This window comes from Lepisosteus platostomus, chromosome 22 (assembly GCF_059453375.1).
Source record: "Lepisosteus platostomus isolate fLepPlt1 chromosome 22, fLepPlt1.hap1, whole genome shotgun sequence".
NCBI lineage: Eukaryota > Metazoa > Chordata > Actinopteri > Semionotiformes > Lepisosteidae > Lepisosteus > Lepisosteus platostomus.
In genome coordinates this window covers 5,101,808-5,118,867 of record NC_142632.1, presented here as the reverse complement: position 1 = coordinate 5,118,867, position 17,060 = coordinate 5,101,808, and positions in this window count along the sequence as shown.

Genomic DNA, 17,060 nt, shown 5'->3' with positions numbered 1-17,060 from the left:
TTTCTGTAAGTTTGGTCAACCCCATGTAAGTTATGGGGCAGTAACATCATACTTTTCAAAACGTGTTTTTCAGCCCGAAATAAACGCGTTTTTTCAGACAACTGAATCTACTTGTAACAGCAAGGCTCAGAAGTGCCCACACACTCAACCCTTAACCCCAGTGTGCAGAAAGGGTCAAAACGTGTTTTTCAGCAGAAATAAACATGTTTCTGCAAGTTTGGTCAACCCCATGTAAGTTATGGGGCAGTAACATCACACTTTTCAAAACGTGTTTTTCAGCCCGAAATAAACACGTTTTTTCAGACAGCTGAATATACTTGTAACAGCAAGGCTCAGAAGTGCCAACACACTCAGCCCTTAACCCCAGTGTGCAGAAAGGGTCAAAACGTGTTTTTCAGCAGAAATAAACATGTTTCTGCAAGTTTGGTCAACCCCATGTAAGTTATGGGGCAGTAACATCACACTTTTCAAAACGTGTTTTTCAGCCCGAAATAAACGCGTTTTTTCAGACAACTGAATCTCCTTGTAACAGCAAGGCTCAGAAGAGCCCACACACTCAGCCCTTAACCCCAGTGTACAGAAAGTGTCAAAACGTGTTTTTCAGCAGAAATAAACATGTTTCTGCAAGTTTGGTCAACCCCATGTAAGTTATGGGGCAGTAACATCACACTTTTCAAAACGTGTTTTTCAGCCCGAAATAAACACGTTTTTTCAGACAGCTGAATCTACTTGTAACAGCAAGGCTCAGAAGTGCCAACACACTCAGCCCTTAACCCCAGTGTGCAGAAAGGGTCAAAACGTGTTTTTCAGCAGAAATAAACATGTTTCTGCAAGTTTGGTCAACCCCATGTAAGTTATGGGGCAGTAACATCACAGTTTTCAAAACGTGTTTTTCAGCCCGAAATAAACGCGTTTTTTCAGACAACTGAATCTACTTGTAACAGCAATGCTCAGAAGTGCCCACACACTCAACCCTTAACCCCAGTGTGCAGAAAGGGTCAAAACGTGTTTTTCAGCAGAAATAAACATGTTTCTGCAAGTTTGGTCAACCCCATGTAAGTTATCGGGCAGTGACATCACACTTTTCAAAACGTGTATTTCAGCCCGAAATAAACGCGTTTTTTCAGGCAACTGAATCTCCTTGTAACAGCAAGGCTCAGAAGAGCCCACACACTCAGCCCTTAACCCCAGTGTACAGAAAGTGTCAAAACGTGTTTTTCAGCAGAAATAAACATGTTTCTGCAAGTTTGGTCAACCCCATGTAAGTTATGGGGCAGTAACATCACACTTTTCAAAACGTGTTTTTCAGCCAGAAATAAACGCGTTTTTTCAGGCAACTGAATCTCCTTGTAACAGCAAGGCTCAGAAGAGCCCACACACTCAGCCCTTAACCCCAGTGTACAGAAAGTGTCAAAACGTGTTTTTCAGCTGAAATAAACATGTTTCTGCAAGTTTGGTCAACCCCATGTAAGTTATGGGGCAGTAACATCACACTTTTCAAAACGTGTTTTTCAGCCCGAAATAAACACGTTTTTTCAGACAGCTGAATCTACTTGTAACAGCAAGGTTCAGAAGTGCCCACACACTCAACCCTTAACCCCAGTGTGCAGAAAGGGTCAAAACGTGTTTTTCAGCAGAAATAAACATGTTTCTGCAAGTTTGGTCAACCCCATGTAAGTTATGGGGCAGTAACATCACACTTTTCAAAACGTGTTTTTCAGCCCGAAATAAACACGTTTTTTCAGACAGCTGAATCTACTTGTAACAGCAAGGCTCAGAAGTGCCAACACACTCAGCCCTTAACCCCAGTGTGCAGAAAGGGTCAAAACGTGTTTTTCAGCAGAAATAAACATGTTTCTGCAAGTTTGGTCAACCCCATGTAAGTTATGGGGCAGTAACATCACACTTTTCAAAACGTGTTTTTCAGCCCGAAATAAACGCGTTTTTTCAGACAACTGAATCTCCTTGTAACAGCAAGGCTCAGAAGAGCCCACACACTCAGCCCTTAACCCCAGTGTACAGAAAGTGTCAAAACGTGTTTTTCAGCTGAAATAAACATGTTTCTGCAAGTTTGGTCAACCCCATGTAAGTTATGGGGCAGTAACATCACACTTTTCAAAACGTGTTTTTCAGCCCGAAATAAACACGTTTTTTCAGACAGCTGAATATACTTGTAACAGCAAGGCTCAGAAGTGCCAACACACTCAGCCCTTAACCCCAGTGTGCAGAAAGGGTCAAAACGTGTTTTTCAGCAGAAATAAACATGTTTCTGCAAGTTTGGTCAACCCCATGTAAGTTATGGGGCAGTAACATCATACTTTTCAAAACGTGTTTTTCAGCCAGAAATAAACGCGTTTTTTCAGGCAACTGAATCTACTTGTAACAGCAAGGCTCAGAAGTGCCCACACACTCAACCCTTAACCCCAGTGTGCAGAAAGGGTCAAAACGTGTTTTTCAGCAGAAATAAACATGTTTCTGCAAGTTTGGTCAACCCCATGTAAGTTATGGGGCAGTAACATCACACTTTTCAAAACGTGTTTTTCAGCCCGAAATAAACGCGTTTTTTCAGACAACTGAATCTCCTTGTAACAGCAAGGCTCAGAAGAGCCCACACACTCAGCCCTTAACCCCAGTGTACAGAAAGTGTCAAAACGTGTTTTTCAGCTGAAATAAACATGTTTCTGCAAGTTTGGTCAACCCCATGTAAGTTATGGGGCAGTAACATCACACTTTTCAAAACGTGTTTTTCAGCCCGAAATAAACACGTTTTTTCAGACAGCTGAATCTACTTGTAACAGCAAGGCTCAGAAGAGCCAACACACTCAGCCCTTAACCCCAGTGTGCAGAAAGGGTCAAAACGTGTTTTTCAGCAGAAATAAACATGTTTCTGTAAGTTTGGTCAACCCCATGTAAGTTATGGGGCAGTAACATCATACTTTTCAAAACGTGTTTTTCAGCCCGAAATAAACGCGTTTTTTCAGACAACTGAATCTACTTGTAACAGCAAGGCTCAGAAGTGCCCACACACTCAACCCTTAACCCCAGTGTGCAGAAAGGTTCAAAACGTGTTTTTCAGCAGAAATAAACATGTTTCTGCAAGTTTGGTCAACCCCATGTAAGTTATGGGGCAGTAACATCACACTTTTCAAAACGTGTTTTTCAGCCCGAAATAAACACGTTTTTTCAGACAGCTGAATCTACTTGTAACAGCAAGGCTCAGAAGTGCCAACACACTCAGCCCTTAACCCCAGTGTGCAGAAAGGGTCAAAACGTGTTTTTCAGCAGAAATAAACATGTTTCTGCAAGTTTGGTCAACCCCATGTAAGTTATGGGGCAGTAACATCACACTTTTCAAAACGTGTTTTTCAGCCCGAAATAAACACGTTTTTTCAGACAGCTGAATCTACTTGTAACAGCAAGGCTCAGAAGTGCCAACACACTCAGCCCTTAACCCCAGTGTGCAGAAAGGGTCAAAACGTGTTTTTCAGCAGAAATAAACATGTTTCTGCAAGTTTGGTCAACCCCATGTAAGTTATGGGGCAGTAACATCACAGTTTTCAAAACGTGTTTTTCAGCCCGAAATAAACGCGTTTTTTCAGACAACTGAATCTCCTTGTAACAGCAAGGCTCAGAAGAGCCCACACACTCAGCCCTTAACCCCAGTGTGCAGAAAGGGTCAAAACGTGTTTTTCAGCAGAAATAAACATGTTTCTGCAAGTTTGGTCAACCCCATTTAAGTTATGGGGCAGTAACATCACACTTTTCAAAACGTGTTTTTCAGCACGAAATAAACGCGTTTTTTCAGGCAACTGAATCTCCTTGTAACAGCAAGGCTCAGAAGAGCCAACACACTCAGCCCTTAACCCCAGTGTGCAGAAAGGGTCAAAACGTGTTTTTCAGCAGAAATAAACATGTTTCTGTAAGTTTGGTCAACCCCATGTAAGTTATGGGGCAGTAACATCATACTTTTCAAAACGTGTTTTTCAGCCCGAAATAAACGCGTTTTTTCAGACAACTGAATCTACTTGTAACAGCAAGGCTCAGAAGTGCCCACACACTCAACCCTTAACCCCAGTGTGCAGAAAGGTTCAAAACGTGTTTTTCAGCAGAAATAAACATGTTTCTGCAAGTTTGGTCAACCCCATGTAAGTTATGGGGCAGTAACATCACACTTTTCAAAACGTGTTTTTCAGCCCGAAATAAACACGTTTTTTCAGACAGCTGAATCTACTTGTAACAGCAAGGCTCAGAAGTGCCAACACACTCAGCCCTTAACCCCAGTGTGCAGAAAGGGTCAAAACGTGTTTTTCAGCAGAAATAAACATGTTTCTGCAAGTTTGGTCAACCCCATGTAAGTTATGGGGCAGTAACATCACACTTTTCAAAACGTGTTTTTCAGCCCGAAATAAACACGTTTTTTCAGACAGCTGAATCTACTTGTAACAGCAAGGCTCAGAAGTGCCAACACACTCAGCCCTTAACCCCAGTGTGCAGAAAGGGTCAAAACGTGTTTTTCAGCAGAAATAAACATGTTTCTGCAAGTTTGGTCAACCCCATGTAAGTTATGGGGCAGTAACATCACAGTTTTCAAAACGTGTTTTTCAGCCCGAAATAAACGCGTTTTTTCAGACAACTGAATCTCCTTGTAACAGCAAGGCTCAGAAGAGCCCACACACTCAGCCCTTAACCCCAGTGTGCAGAAAGGGTCAAAACGTGTTTTTCAGCAGAAATAAACATGTTTCTGCAAGTTTGGTCAACCCCATTTAAGTTATGGGGCAGTAACATCACACTTTTCAAAACGTGTTTTTCAGCACGAAATAAACGCGTTTTTTCAGGCAACTGAATCTCCTTGTAACAGCAAGGCTCAGAAGAGCCCACACACTCAGCCCTTAACCCCAGTGTACAGAAAGTGTCAAAACGTGTTTTTCAGCAGAAATAAACATGTTTCTGCAAGTTTGGTCAACCCCATGTAAGTTATGGGGCAGTAACATCACACTTTTCAAAACGTGTTTTTCAGCCCGAAATAAACACGTTTTTTCAGACAGCTGAATCTACTTGTAACAGCAAGGCTCAGAAGTGCCAACACACTCAGCCCTTAACCCCAGTGTGCAGAAAGGGTCAAAACGTGTTTTTCAGCAGAAATAAACATGTTTCTGCAAGTTTGGTCAACCCCATGTAAGTTATGGGGCAGTAACATCACAGTTTTCAAAACGTGTTTTTCAGCCCGAAATAAACGCGTTTTTTCAGACAACTGAATCTACTTGTAACAGCAATGCTCAGAAGTGCCCACACACTCAACCCTTAACCCCAGTGTGCAGAAAGGGTCAAAACGTGTTTTTCTGCAGAAATAAACATGTTTCTGCAAGTTTGGTCAACCCCATGTAAGTTATGGGGCAGTAACATCACACTTTTCAAAACGTGTTTTTCAGCCCGAAATAAACACGTTTTTTCAGACAGCTGAATCTACTTGTAACAGCAAGGCTCAGAAGTGCCAACACACTCAGCCCTTAACCCCAGTGTGCAGAAAGGGTCAAAACGTGTTTTTCAGCAGAAATAAACATGTTTCTGCAAGTTTGGTCAACCCCATGTAAGTTATGGGGCAGTAACATCACACTTTTCAAAACGTGTTTTTCAGCCCGAAATAAACGCGTTTTTTCAGACAACTGAATCTACTTGTAACAGCAAGGCTCAGAAGTGCCCACACACTCAACCCTTAACCCAGGTGTGCAGAAAGGGTCAAAACTTGTTTTTCAGCAGAAATAAACATGTTTCTGCAAGTTTGGTCAACCCCATGTAAGTTATGGGGCAGTAACATCACACTTTTCAAAACGTGTTTTTCAGCCCGAAATAAACGCGTTTTTTCAGACAACTGAATCTCCTTGTAACAGCAAGGCTCAGAAGAGCCCACACACTCAGCCCTTAACCCCAGTGTACAGAAAGTGTCAAAACGTGTTTTTCAGCAGAAATAAACATGTTTCTGCAAGTTTGGTCAACCCCATGTAAGTTATGGGGCAGTAACATCACACTTTTCAAAACGTGTTTTTCAGCCCGAAATAAACGCGTTTTTTCAGGCAACTGAATCTCCTTGTAACAGCAAGGCTCAAAAGAGCCCACACACTCAGCCCTTAACCAGAGTGTGCAGAAATTGTCAAAACGTGTTTTTCAGCAGAAATAAACATGTTTCTGCAAGTTTGGTCAACCCCATGTAAGTTATGGGGCAGTAACATCACAGTTTTCAAAACGTGTTTTTCAGCCCGAAATAAACGCGTTTTTTCAGACAACTGAATCTACTTGTAACAGCAATGCTCAGAAGTGCCCACACACTCAACCCTTAACCCCAGTGTGCAGAAAGGGTCAAAACGTGTTTTTCTGCAGAAATAAACATGTTTCTGCAAGTTTGGTCAACCCCATGTAAGTTATGGGGCAGTAACATCACACTTTTCAAAACGTGTTTTTCAGCCCGAAATAAACACGTTTTTTCAGACAGCTGAATCTACTTGTAACAGCAAGGCTCAGAAGTGCCAACACACTCAGCCCTTAACCCCAGTGTGCAGAAAGGGTCAAAACGTGTTTTTCAGCAGAAATAAACATGTTTCTGCAAGTTTGGTCAACCCCATGTAAGTTATGGGGCAGTAACATCACACTTTTCAAAACGTGTTTTTCAGCCCGAAATAAACGCGTTTTTTCAGACAACTGAATCTACTTGTAACAGCAAGGCTCAGAAGTGCCCACACACTCAACCCTTAACCCAGGTGTGCAGAAAGGGTCAAAACTTGTTTTTCAGCAGAAATAAACATGTTTCTGCAAGTTTGGTCAACCCCATGTAAGTTATGGGGCAGTAACATCACACTTTTCAAAACGTGTTTTTCAGCCCGAAATAAACGCGTTTTTTCAGACAACTGAATCTCCTTGTAACAGCAAGGCTCAGAAGAGCCCACACACTCAGCCCTTAACCCCAGTGTACAGAAAGTGTCAAAACGTGTTTTTCAGCAGAAATAAACATGTTTCTGCAAGTTTGGTCAACCCCATGTAAGTTATGGGGCAGTAACATCACACTTTTCAAAACGTGTTTTTCAGCCCGAAATAAACGCGTTTTTTCAGGCAACTGAATCTCCTTGTAACAGCAAGGCTCAAAAGAGCCCACACACTCAGCCCTTAACCAGAGTGTGCAGAAATTGTCAAAACGTGTTTTTCAGCAGAAATAAACATGTTTCTGCAAGTTTGGTCAACCCCATGTAAGTTATGGGGCAGTAACATCACACTTTTCAAAACGTGTTTTTCAGCCCGAAATAAACACGTTTTTTCAGACAGCTGAATCTACTTGTAACAGCAAGGCTCAGAAGTGCCAACACACTCAGCCCTTAACCCCAGTGTGCAGAAAGGGTCAAAACGTGTTTTTCAGCAGAAATAAACATGTTTCTGCAAGTTTGGTCAACCCCATGTAAGTTATGGGGCAGTAACATCACAGTTTTCAAAACGTGTTTTTCAGCCCGAAATAAACGCGTTTTTTCAGACAACTGAATCTACTTGTAACAGCAATGCTCAGAAGTGCCCACACACTCAACCCTTAACCCCAGTGTGCAGAAAGGGTCAAAACGTGTTTTTCAGCAGAAATAAACATGTTTCTGCAAGTTTGGTCAACCCCATGTAAGTTATCGGGCAGTGACATCACACTTTTCAAAACGTGTATTTCAGCCCGAAATAAACGCGTTTTTTCAGGCAACTGAATCTCCTTGTAACAGCAAGGCTCAGAAGAGCCCACACACTCAGCCCTTAACCCCAGTGTACAGAAAGTGTCAAAACGTGTTTTTCAGCAGAAATAAACATGTTTCTGCAAGTTTGGTCAACCCCATGTAAGTTATGGGGCAGTAACATCACACTTTTCAAAACGTGTTTTTCAGCCAGAAATAAACGCGTTTTTTCAGGCAACTGAATCTACTAGTAACAGCAAGGCTCAGAAGTGCCAACACACTCAGCCCTTAACCCCAGTGTGCAGAAAGGGTCAAAACGTGTTTTTCAGCAGAAATAAACATGTTTCTGCAAGTTTGGTCAACCCCATGTAAGTTATGGGGCAGTAACATCACACTTTTCAAAACGTGTTTTTCAGCCCGAAATAAACGCGTTTTTTCAGACAACTGAATCTCCTTGTAACAGCAAGGCTCAGAAGAGCCCACACACTCAGCCCTTAACCCCAGTGTACAGAAAGTGTCAAAACGTGTTTTTCAGCAGAAATAAACATGTTTCTGCAAGTTTGGTCAACCCCATGTAAGTTATGGGGCAGTAACATCACACTTTTCAAAACGGGTTTTTCAGCCCGAAATAAACGCGTTTTTTCAGGCAACTGAATCTCCTTGTAACAGCAAGGCTCAGAAGAGCCCACACACTCAGCCCTTAACCCCAGTGTACAGAAAGTGTCAAAACGTGTTTTTCAGCAGAAATAAACATGTTTCTGCAAGTTTGGTCAACCCCATGTAAGTTATGGGGCAGTAACATCACACTTTTCAAAACGTGTTTTTCAGCCCGAAATAAACACGTTTTTTCAGACAGCTGAATCTATTTGTAACAGCAAGGCTCAGAAGTGCCAACACACTCAGCCCTTAACCCCAGTGTGCAGAAAGGGTCAAAACGTGTTTTTCAGCAGAAATAAACATGTTTCTGCAAGTTTGGTCAACCCCATGTAAGTTATGGGGCAGTAACATCACACTTTTCAAAACGTGTTTGTCAGCCCGAAATAAACACGTTTTTTCAGACAGCTGAATATACTTGTAACAGCAAGGCTCAGAAGTGCCAACACACTCAGCCCTTAACCCCAGTGTGCAGAAAGGGTCAAAACGTGTTTTTCAGCAGAAATAAACATGTTTCTGCAAGTTTGGTCAACCCCATGTAAGTTATGGGGCAGTAACATCACACTTTTCAAAACGTGTTTTTCAGCCCGAAATAAACGCGTTTTTTCAGACAACTGAATCTCCTTGTAACAGCAAGGCTCAGAAGAGCCCACACACTCAGCCCTTAACCCCAGTGTACAGAAAGTGTCAATACGTGTTTTTCAGCAGAAATAAACATGTTTCTGCAAGTTTGGTCAACCCCATGTAAGTTATGGGGCAGTAACATCACACTTTTTAAAACCTGTTTTTCAGCCCGAAATAAACACGTTTTTTCAGACAGCTGAATCTACTTGTAACAGCAAGGCTCAGAAGAGCCAACACACTCAGCCCTTAACCCCAGTGTGCAGAAAGGGTCAAAACGTGTTTTTCAGCAGAAATAAACATGTTTCTGCAAGTTTGGTCAACCCCATGTAAGTTATGGGGCTGTAACATCACACTTTTCAAAACGTGTTTTTCAGCCCGAAATAAACGCGTTTTTTTCAGGCAACTGAATCTCCTTGTAACAGCAAGGCTCAGAAGAGCCCACACACTCAGCCCTTAACCAGAGTGTGCAGAAATTGTCAAAACGTGTTTTTCAGCAGAAATAAACATGTTTCTGCAAGTTTGGTCAACCCCATGTAAGTTATGGGGCAGTAACATCACACTTTTCAAAACGTGTTTTTCAGCCCGAAATAAACACGTTTTTTCAGACAGCTGAATCTACTTGTAACAGCAAGGCTCAGAAGTGCCAACACACTCAGCCCTTAACCCCAGTGTGCAGAAAGGGTCAAAACGTGTTTTTCAGCAGAAATAAACATGTTTCTGCAAGTTTGGTCAACCCCATGTAAGTTATCAGGCAGTGACATCACACTTTTCAAAACGTGTATTTCAGCCCGAAATAAACGCGTTTTTTCAGGCAACTGAATCTCCTTGTAACAGCAAGGCTCAGAAGAGCCCACACACTCAACCCTTAACCCCAGTGTACAGAAAGTGTCAAAACGTGTTTTTCAGCAGAAATAAACATGTTTCTGCAAGTTTGGTCAACCCCATGTAAGTTATGGGGCAGTAACATCACACTTTTCAAAACGTGTTTTTCAGCCCGAAATAAACACGTTTTTTCAGACAGCTGAATATACTTGTAACAGCAAGGCTCAGAAGTGCCAACACACTCAGCCCTTAACCCCAGTGTGCAGAAAGGGTCAAAACGTGTTTTTCAGCAGAAATAAACATGTTTCTGCAAGTTTGGTCAACCCCATGTAAGTTATGAGGCAGTAACATCACACTTTTCAAAACGTGTTTTTCAGCCCGAAATAAACACGTTTTTTCAGACAGCTGAATCTACTTGTAACAGCAAGGCTCAGAAGAGCCAACACACTCAGCCCTTAACCCCAGTGTGCAGAAAGGGTCAAAACGTGTTTTTCAGCAGAAATAAACATGTTTCTGCAAGTTTGGTCAACCCCATGTAAGTTATGGGGCAGTAACATCACACTTTTCAAAACGTGTTTTTCAGCCCGAAATAAACGCGTTTTTTCAGACAACTGAATCTCCTTGTAACAGCAAGGCTCATAAGAGCCCACGCACTCAGCCCTTAACCCCAGTGTACAGAAAGTGTCAAAACGTGTTTTTCAGCAGAAATAAACATGTTTCTGCAAGTTTGGTCAACCCCATGTAAGTTATGGGGCAGTAACATCACACTTTTCAAAACGTGTTTTTCAGCCCGAAATAAACGCGTTTTTTCAGACAACTGAATCTCCTTGTAACAGCAAGGCTCAGAAGAGCCCACACACTCAGCCCTTAACCCCAGTGTACAGAAAGTGTCAAAACGTGTTTTTCAGCAGAAATAAACATGTTTCTGCAAGTTTGGTCAACCCCATTTAAGTTATGGGGCAGTAACATCACACTTTTCAAAACGTGTTTTTCAGCCCGAAATAAACACGTTTTTTCAGACAGCTGAATCTACTTGTAACAGCAAGGCTCAGAAGTGCCAACACACTCAGCCCTTAACCCCAGTGTGCAGAAAGGGTCAAAACGTGTTTTTCAGCAGAAATAAACATGTTTCTGCAAGTTTGGTCAACCCCATGTAAGTTATGGGGCAGTAACATCACACTTTTCAAAACGTGTTTTTCAGCCCGAAATAAACGCGTTTTTTCAGACAACTGAATCTCCTTGTAACAGCAAGGCTCAGAAGAGCCCACACACTCAGCCCTTAACCCCAGTGTACAGAAAGTGTCAAAACGTGTTTTTCAGCAGAAATAAACATGTTTCTGCAAGTTTGGTCAACCCCATGTAAGTTATGGGGCAGTAACATCACACTTTTCAAAACGTGTTTTTCAGCCCGAAATAAACGCGTTTTTTCAGGCAACTGAATCTCCTTGTAACAGCAAGGCTCAGAAGAGCCCACACACTCAGCCCTTAACCCCAGTGTACAGAAAGTGTAAAACGTGTTTTTCAGCAGAAATAAACATGTTTCTGCAAGTTTGGTCAACCCCATGTAAGTTATCGGGCAGTGACATCACACTTTTCAAAACGTGTATTTCAGCCCGAAATAAACGCGTTTTTTCAGGCAACTGAATCTCCTTGTAACAGCAAGGCTCAGAAGTGCCAACACACTCAGCCCTTAACCCCAGTGTGCAGAAAGGGTCAAAACGTGTTTTTCAGCAGAAATAAACATGTTTCTGCAAGTTTGGTCAACCCCATGTAAGTTATGGGGCAGTAACATCACACTTTTCAAAACGTGTTTTTCAGCCAGAAATAAACGCGTTTTTTCAGGCAACTGAATCTACTAGTAACAGCAAGGCTCAGAAGTGCCAACACACTCAGCCCTTAACCCCAGTGTGCAGAAAGGGTCAAAACGTGTTTTTCAGCAGAAATAAACATGTTTCTGCAAGTTTGGTCAACCCCATGTAAGTTATGGGGCAGTAACATCACACTTTTCAAAACGTGTTTTTCAGCCCGAAATAAACGCGTTTTTTCAGACAACTGAATCTCCTTGTAACAGCAAGGCTCAGAAGAGCCCACACACTCAGCCCTTAACCCCAGTGTACAGAAAGTGTCAAAACGTGTTTTTCAGCAGAAATAAACATGTTTCTGCAAGTTTGGTCAACCCCATGTAAGTTATGGGGCAGTAACATCACACTTTTCAAAACGGGTTTTTCAGCCCGAAATAAACGCGTTTTTTCAGGCAACTGAATCTCCTTGTAACAGCAAGGCTCAGAAGAGCCCACACACTCAGCCCTTAACCCCAGTGTACAGAAAGTGTCAAAACGTGTTTTTCAGCAGAAATAAACATGTTTCTGCAAGTTTGGTCAACCCCATGTAAGTTATGGGGCAGTAACATCACACTTTTCAAAACGTGTTTTTCAGCCCGAAATAAACACGTTTTTTCAGACAGCTGAATCTATTTGTAACAGCAAGGCTCAGAAGTGCCAACACACTCAGCCCTTAACCCCAGTGTGCAGAAAGGGTCAAAACGTGTTTTTCAGCAGAAATAAACATGTTTCTGCAAGTTTGGTCAACCCCATGTAAGTTATGGGGCAGTAACATCACACTTTTCAAAACGTGTTTGTCAGCCCGAAATAAACACGTTTTTTCAGACAGCTGAATATACTTGTAACAGCAAGGCTCAGAAGTGCCAACACACTCAGCCCTTAACCCCAGTGTGCAGAAAGGGTCAAAACGTGTTTTTCAGCAGAAATAAACATGTTTCTGCAAGTTTGGTCAACCCCATGTAAGTTATGGGGCAGTAACATCACACTTTTCAAAACGTGTTTTTCAGCCCGAAATAAACGCGTTTTTTCAGACAACTGAATCTCCTTGTAACAGCAAGGCTCAGAAGAGCCCACACACTCAGCCCTTAACCCCAGTGTACAGAAAGTGTCAATACGTGTTTTTCAGCAGAAATAAACATGTTTCTGCAAGTTTGGTCAACCCCATGTAAGTTATGGGGCAGTAACATCACACTTTTTAAAACCTGTTTTTCAGCCCGAAATAAACACGTTTTTTCAGACAGCTGAATCTACTTGTAACAGCAAGGCTCAGAAGAGCCAACACACTCAGCCCTTAACCCCAGTGTGCAGAAAGGGTCAAAACGTGTTTTTCAGCAGAAATAAACATGTTTCTGCAAGTTTGGTCAACCCCATGTAAGTTATGGGGCTGTAACATCACACTTTTCAAAACGTGTTTTTCAGCCCGAAATAAACGCGTTTTTTCAGGCAACTGAATCTCCTTGTAACAGCAAGGCTCAGAAGAGCCCACACACTCAGCCCTTAACCAGAGTGTGCAGAAATTGTCAAAACGTGTTTTTCAGCAGAAATAAACATGTTTCTGCAAGTTTGGTCAACCCCATGTAAGTTATGGGGCAGTAACATCACACTTTTCAAAACGTGTTTTTCAGCCCGAAATAAACACGTTTTTTCAGACAGCTGAATCTACTTGTAACAGCAAGGCTCAGAAGTGCCAACACACTCAGCCCTTAACCCCAGTGTGCAGAAAGGGTCAAAACGTGTTTTTCAGCAGAAATAAACATGTTTCTGCAAGTTTGGTCAACCCCATGTAAGTTATCAGGCAGTGACATCACACTTTTCAAAACGTGTATTTCAGCCCGAAATAAACGCGTTTTTTCAGGCAACTGAATCTCCTTGTAACAGCAAGGCTCAGAAGAGCCCACACACTCAACCCTTAACCCCAGTGTACAGAAAGTGTCAAAACGTGTTTTTCAGCAGAAATAAACATGTTTCTGCAAGTTTGGTCAACCCCATGTAAGTTATGGGGCAGTAACATCACACTTTTCAAAACGTGTTTTTCAGCCCGAAATAAACACGTTTTTTCAGACAGCTGAATATACTTGTAACAGCAAGGCTCAGAAGTGCCAACACACTCAGCCCTTAACCCCAGTGTGCAGAAAGGGTCAAAACGTGTTTTTCAGCAGAAATAAACATGTTTCTGCAAGTTTGGTCAACCCCATGTAAGTTATGAGGCAGTAACATCACACTTTTCAAAACGTGTTTTTCAGCCCGAAATAAACACGTTTTTTCAGACAGCTGAATCTACTTGTAACAGCAAGGCTCAGAAGAGCCAACACACTCAGCCCTTAACCCCAGTGTGCAGAAAGGGTCAAAACGTGTTTTTCAGCAGAAATAAACATGTTTCTGCAAGTTTGGTCAACCCCATGTAAGTTATGGGGCAGTAACATCACACTTTTCAAAACGTGTTTTTCAGCCCGAAATAAACGCGTTTTTTCAGACAACTGAATCTCCTTGTAACAGCAAGGCTCATAAGAGCCCACGCACTCAGCCCTTAACCCCAGTGTACAGAAAGTGTCAAAACGTGTTTTTCAGCAGAAATAAACATGTTTCTGCAAGTTTGGTCAACCCCATGTAAGTTATGGGGCAGTAACATCACACTTTTCAAAACGTGTTTTTCAGCCCGAAATAAACGCGTTTTTTCAGACAACTGAATCTCCTTGTAACAGCAAGGCTCAGAAGAGCCCACACACTCAGCCCTTAACCCCAGTGTACAGAAAGTGTCAAAACGTGTTTTTCAGCAGAAATAAACATGTTTCTGCAAGTTTGGTCAACCCCATTTAAGTTATGGGGCAGTAACATCACACTTTTCAAAACGTGTTTTTCAGCCCGAAATAAACACGTTTTTTCAGACAGCTGAATCTACTTGTAACAGCAAGGCTCAGAAGTGCCAACACACTCAGCCCTTAACCCCAGTGTGCAGAAAGGGTCAAAACGTGTTTTTCAGCAGAAATAAACATGTTTCTGCAAGTTTGGTCAACCCCATGTAAGTTATGGGGCAGTAACATCACACTTTTCAAAACGTGTTTTTCAGCCCGAAATAAACGCGTTTTTTCAGACAACTGAATCTCCTTGTAACAGCAAGGCTCAGAAGAGCCCACACACTCAGCCCTTAACCCCAGTGTACAGAAAGTGTCAAAACGTGTTTTTCAGCAGAAATAAACATGTTTCTGCAAGTTTGGTCAACCCCATGTAAGTTATGGGGCAGTAACATCACACTTTTCAAAACGTGTTTTTCAGCCCGAAATAAACGCGTTTTTTCAGGCAACTGAATCTCCTTGTAACAGCAAGGCTCAGAAGAGCCCACACACTCAGCCCTTAACCCCAGTGTACAGAAAGTGTAAAACGTGTTTTTCAGCAGAAATAAACATGTTTCTGCAAGTTTGGTCAACCCCATGTAAGTTATGGGGCAGTAACATCACACTTTTCAAAACGTGTTTTTCAGCCCGAAATAAACACGTTTTTTCAGACAGCTGAATCTATTTGTAACAGCAAGGCTCAGAAGTGCCAACACACTCAGCCCTTAACCCCAGTGTGCAGAAAGGGTCAAAACGTGTTTTTCAGCAGAAATAAACATGTTTCTGCAAGTTTGGTCAACCCCATGTAAGTTATGGGGCAGTAACATCACACTTTTCAAAACGTGTTTGTCAGCCCGAAATAAACACGTTTTTTCAGACAGCTGAATATACTTGTAACAGCAAGGCTCAGAAGTGCCAACACACTCAGCCCTTAACCCCAGTGTGCAGAAAGGGTCAAAACGTGTTTTTCAGCAGAAATAAACATGTTTCTGCAAGTTTGGTCAACCCCATGTAAGTTATGGGGCAGTAACATCACACTTTTCAAAACGTGTTTTTCAGCCCGAAATAAACGCGTTTTTTCAGACAACTGAATCTCCTTGTAACAGCAAGGCTCAGAAGAGCCAACACACTCAGCCCTTAACCCCAGTGTGCAGAAAGGGTCAAAACGTGTTTTTCAGCAGAAATAAACATGTTTCTGCAAGTTTGGTCAACCCCATGTAAGTTATGGGGCAGTAACATCACACTTTTCAAAACGTGTTTTTCAGCCAGAAATAAACGCGTTTTTTCAGGCAACTGAATCTACTTGTAACAGCAAGGCTCAGAAGTGCCCACACACTCAACCCTTAACCCCAGTGTACAGAAAGTGTCAAAACGTGTTTTTCAGCAGAAATAAACATGTTTCTGCAAGTTTGGTCAACCCCATGTAAGTTATGGGGCAGTAACATCACACTTTTCAAAACGCGTTTTTCAGCCCGAAATAAACGCGTTTTTTCAGGCAACTGAATCTCCTTGTAACAGCAAGGCTCAAAAGAGCCCACACACTCAGCCCTTAACCAGAGTGTGCAGAAATTGTCAAAACGTGTTTTTCAGCAGAAATAAACATGTTTCTGCAAGTTTGGTCAACCCCATGTAAGTTATGGGGCAGTAACATCACAGTTTTCAAAACGTGTTTTTCAGCCCGAAATAAACGCGTTTTTTCAGACAACTGAATCTACTTGTAACAGCAATGCTCAGAAGTGCCCACACAGTCAACCCTTAACCCCAGTGTGCAGAAAGGGTCAAAACGTGTTTTTCAGCAGAAATAAACATGTTTCTGCAAGTTTGGTCAACCCCATGTAAGTTATGGGGCAGTAACATCACACTTTTCAAAACGTGTTTTTCAGCCCGAAATAAACGCGTTTTTTCAGGCAACTGAATCTCCTTGTAACAGCAAGGCTCAGAAGAGCCCACACACTCAGCCATTAACCCCAGTGTACAGAAAGTGTCAAAACGTGTTTTTCAGCAGAAATAAACATGTTTCTGCAAGTTTGGTCAACCCCATGTAAGTTATGGGGCAGTAACATCACACTTTTCAAAACGTGTTTTTCAGCCAGAAATAAACGCGTTTTTTCAGGCAACTGAATCTACTTGTAACAGCAAGGCTCAGAAGTGCCCACACACTCAACCCTTAACCCCAGTGTACAGAAAGTGTCAAAACGTGTTTTTCAGCAGAAATAAACATGTTTCTGCAAGTTTGGTCAACCCCATGTAAGTTATGGGGCAGTAACATCACACTTTTCAAAACGTGTTTTTCTGCCCGAAATAAACGCGTTTTTTCAGGCAACTGAATCTCCTTGTAACAGCAAGGCTCAAAAGAGCCCACACACTCAGCCCTTAACCCCAGTGTGCAGAAATTGTCAAAACGTGTTTTTCAGCAGAAATAAACATGTTTCTGCAAGTTTGGTAAACCCCATGTAAGTTATGGGGCAGTAACATCACACTTTTCAAAACGTGTTTTTCAACCCGAAATAAACACGTTTTTTCAGACAGCTGAATCTACTTGTAACAGCAAGGCTCAGAAGTGCCAACACACTCAGCCCTTAACCCCAGTGTGCAGA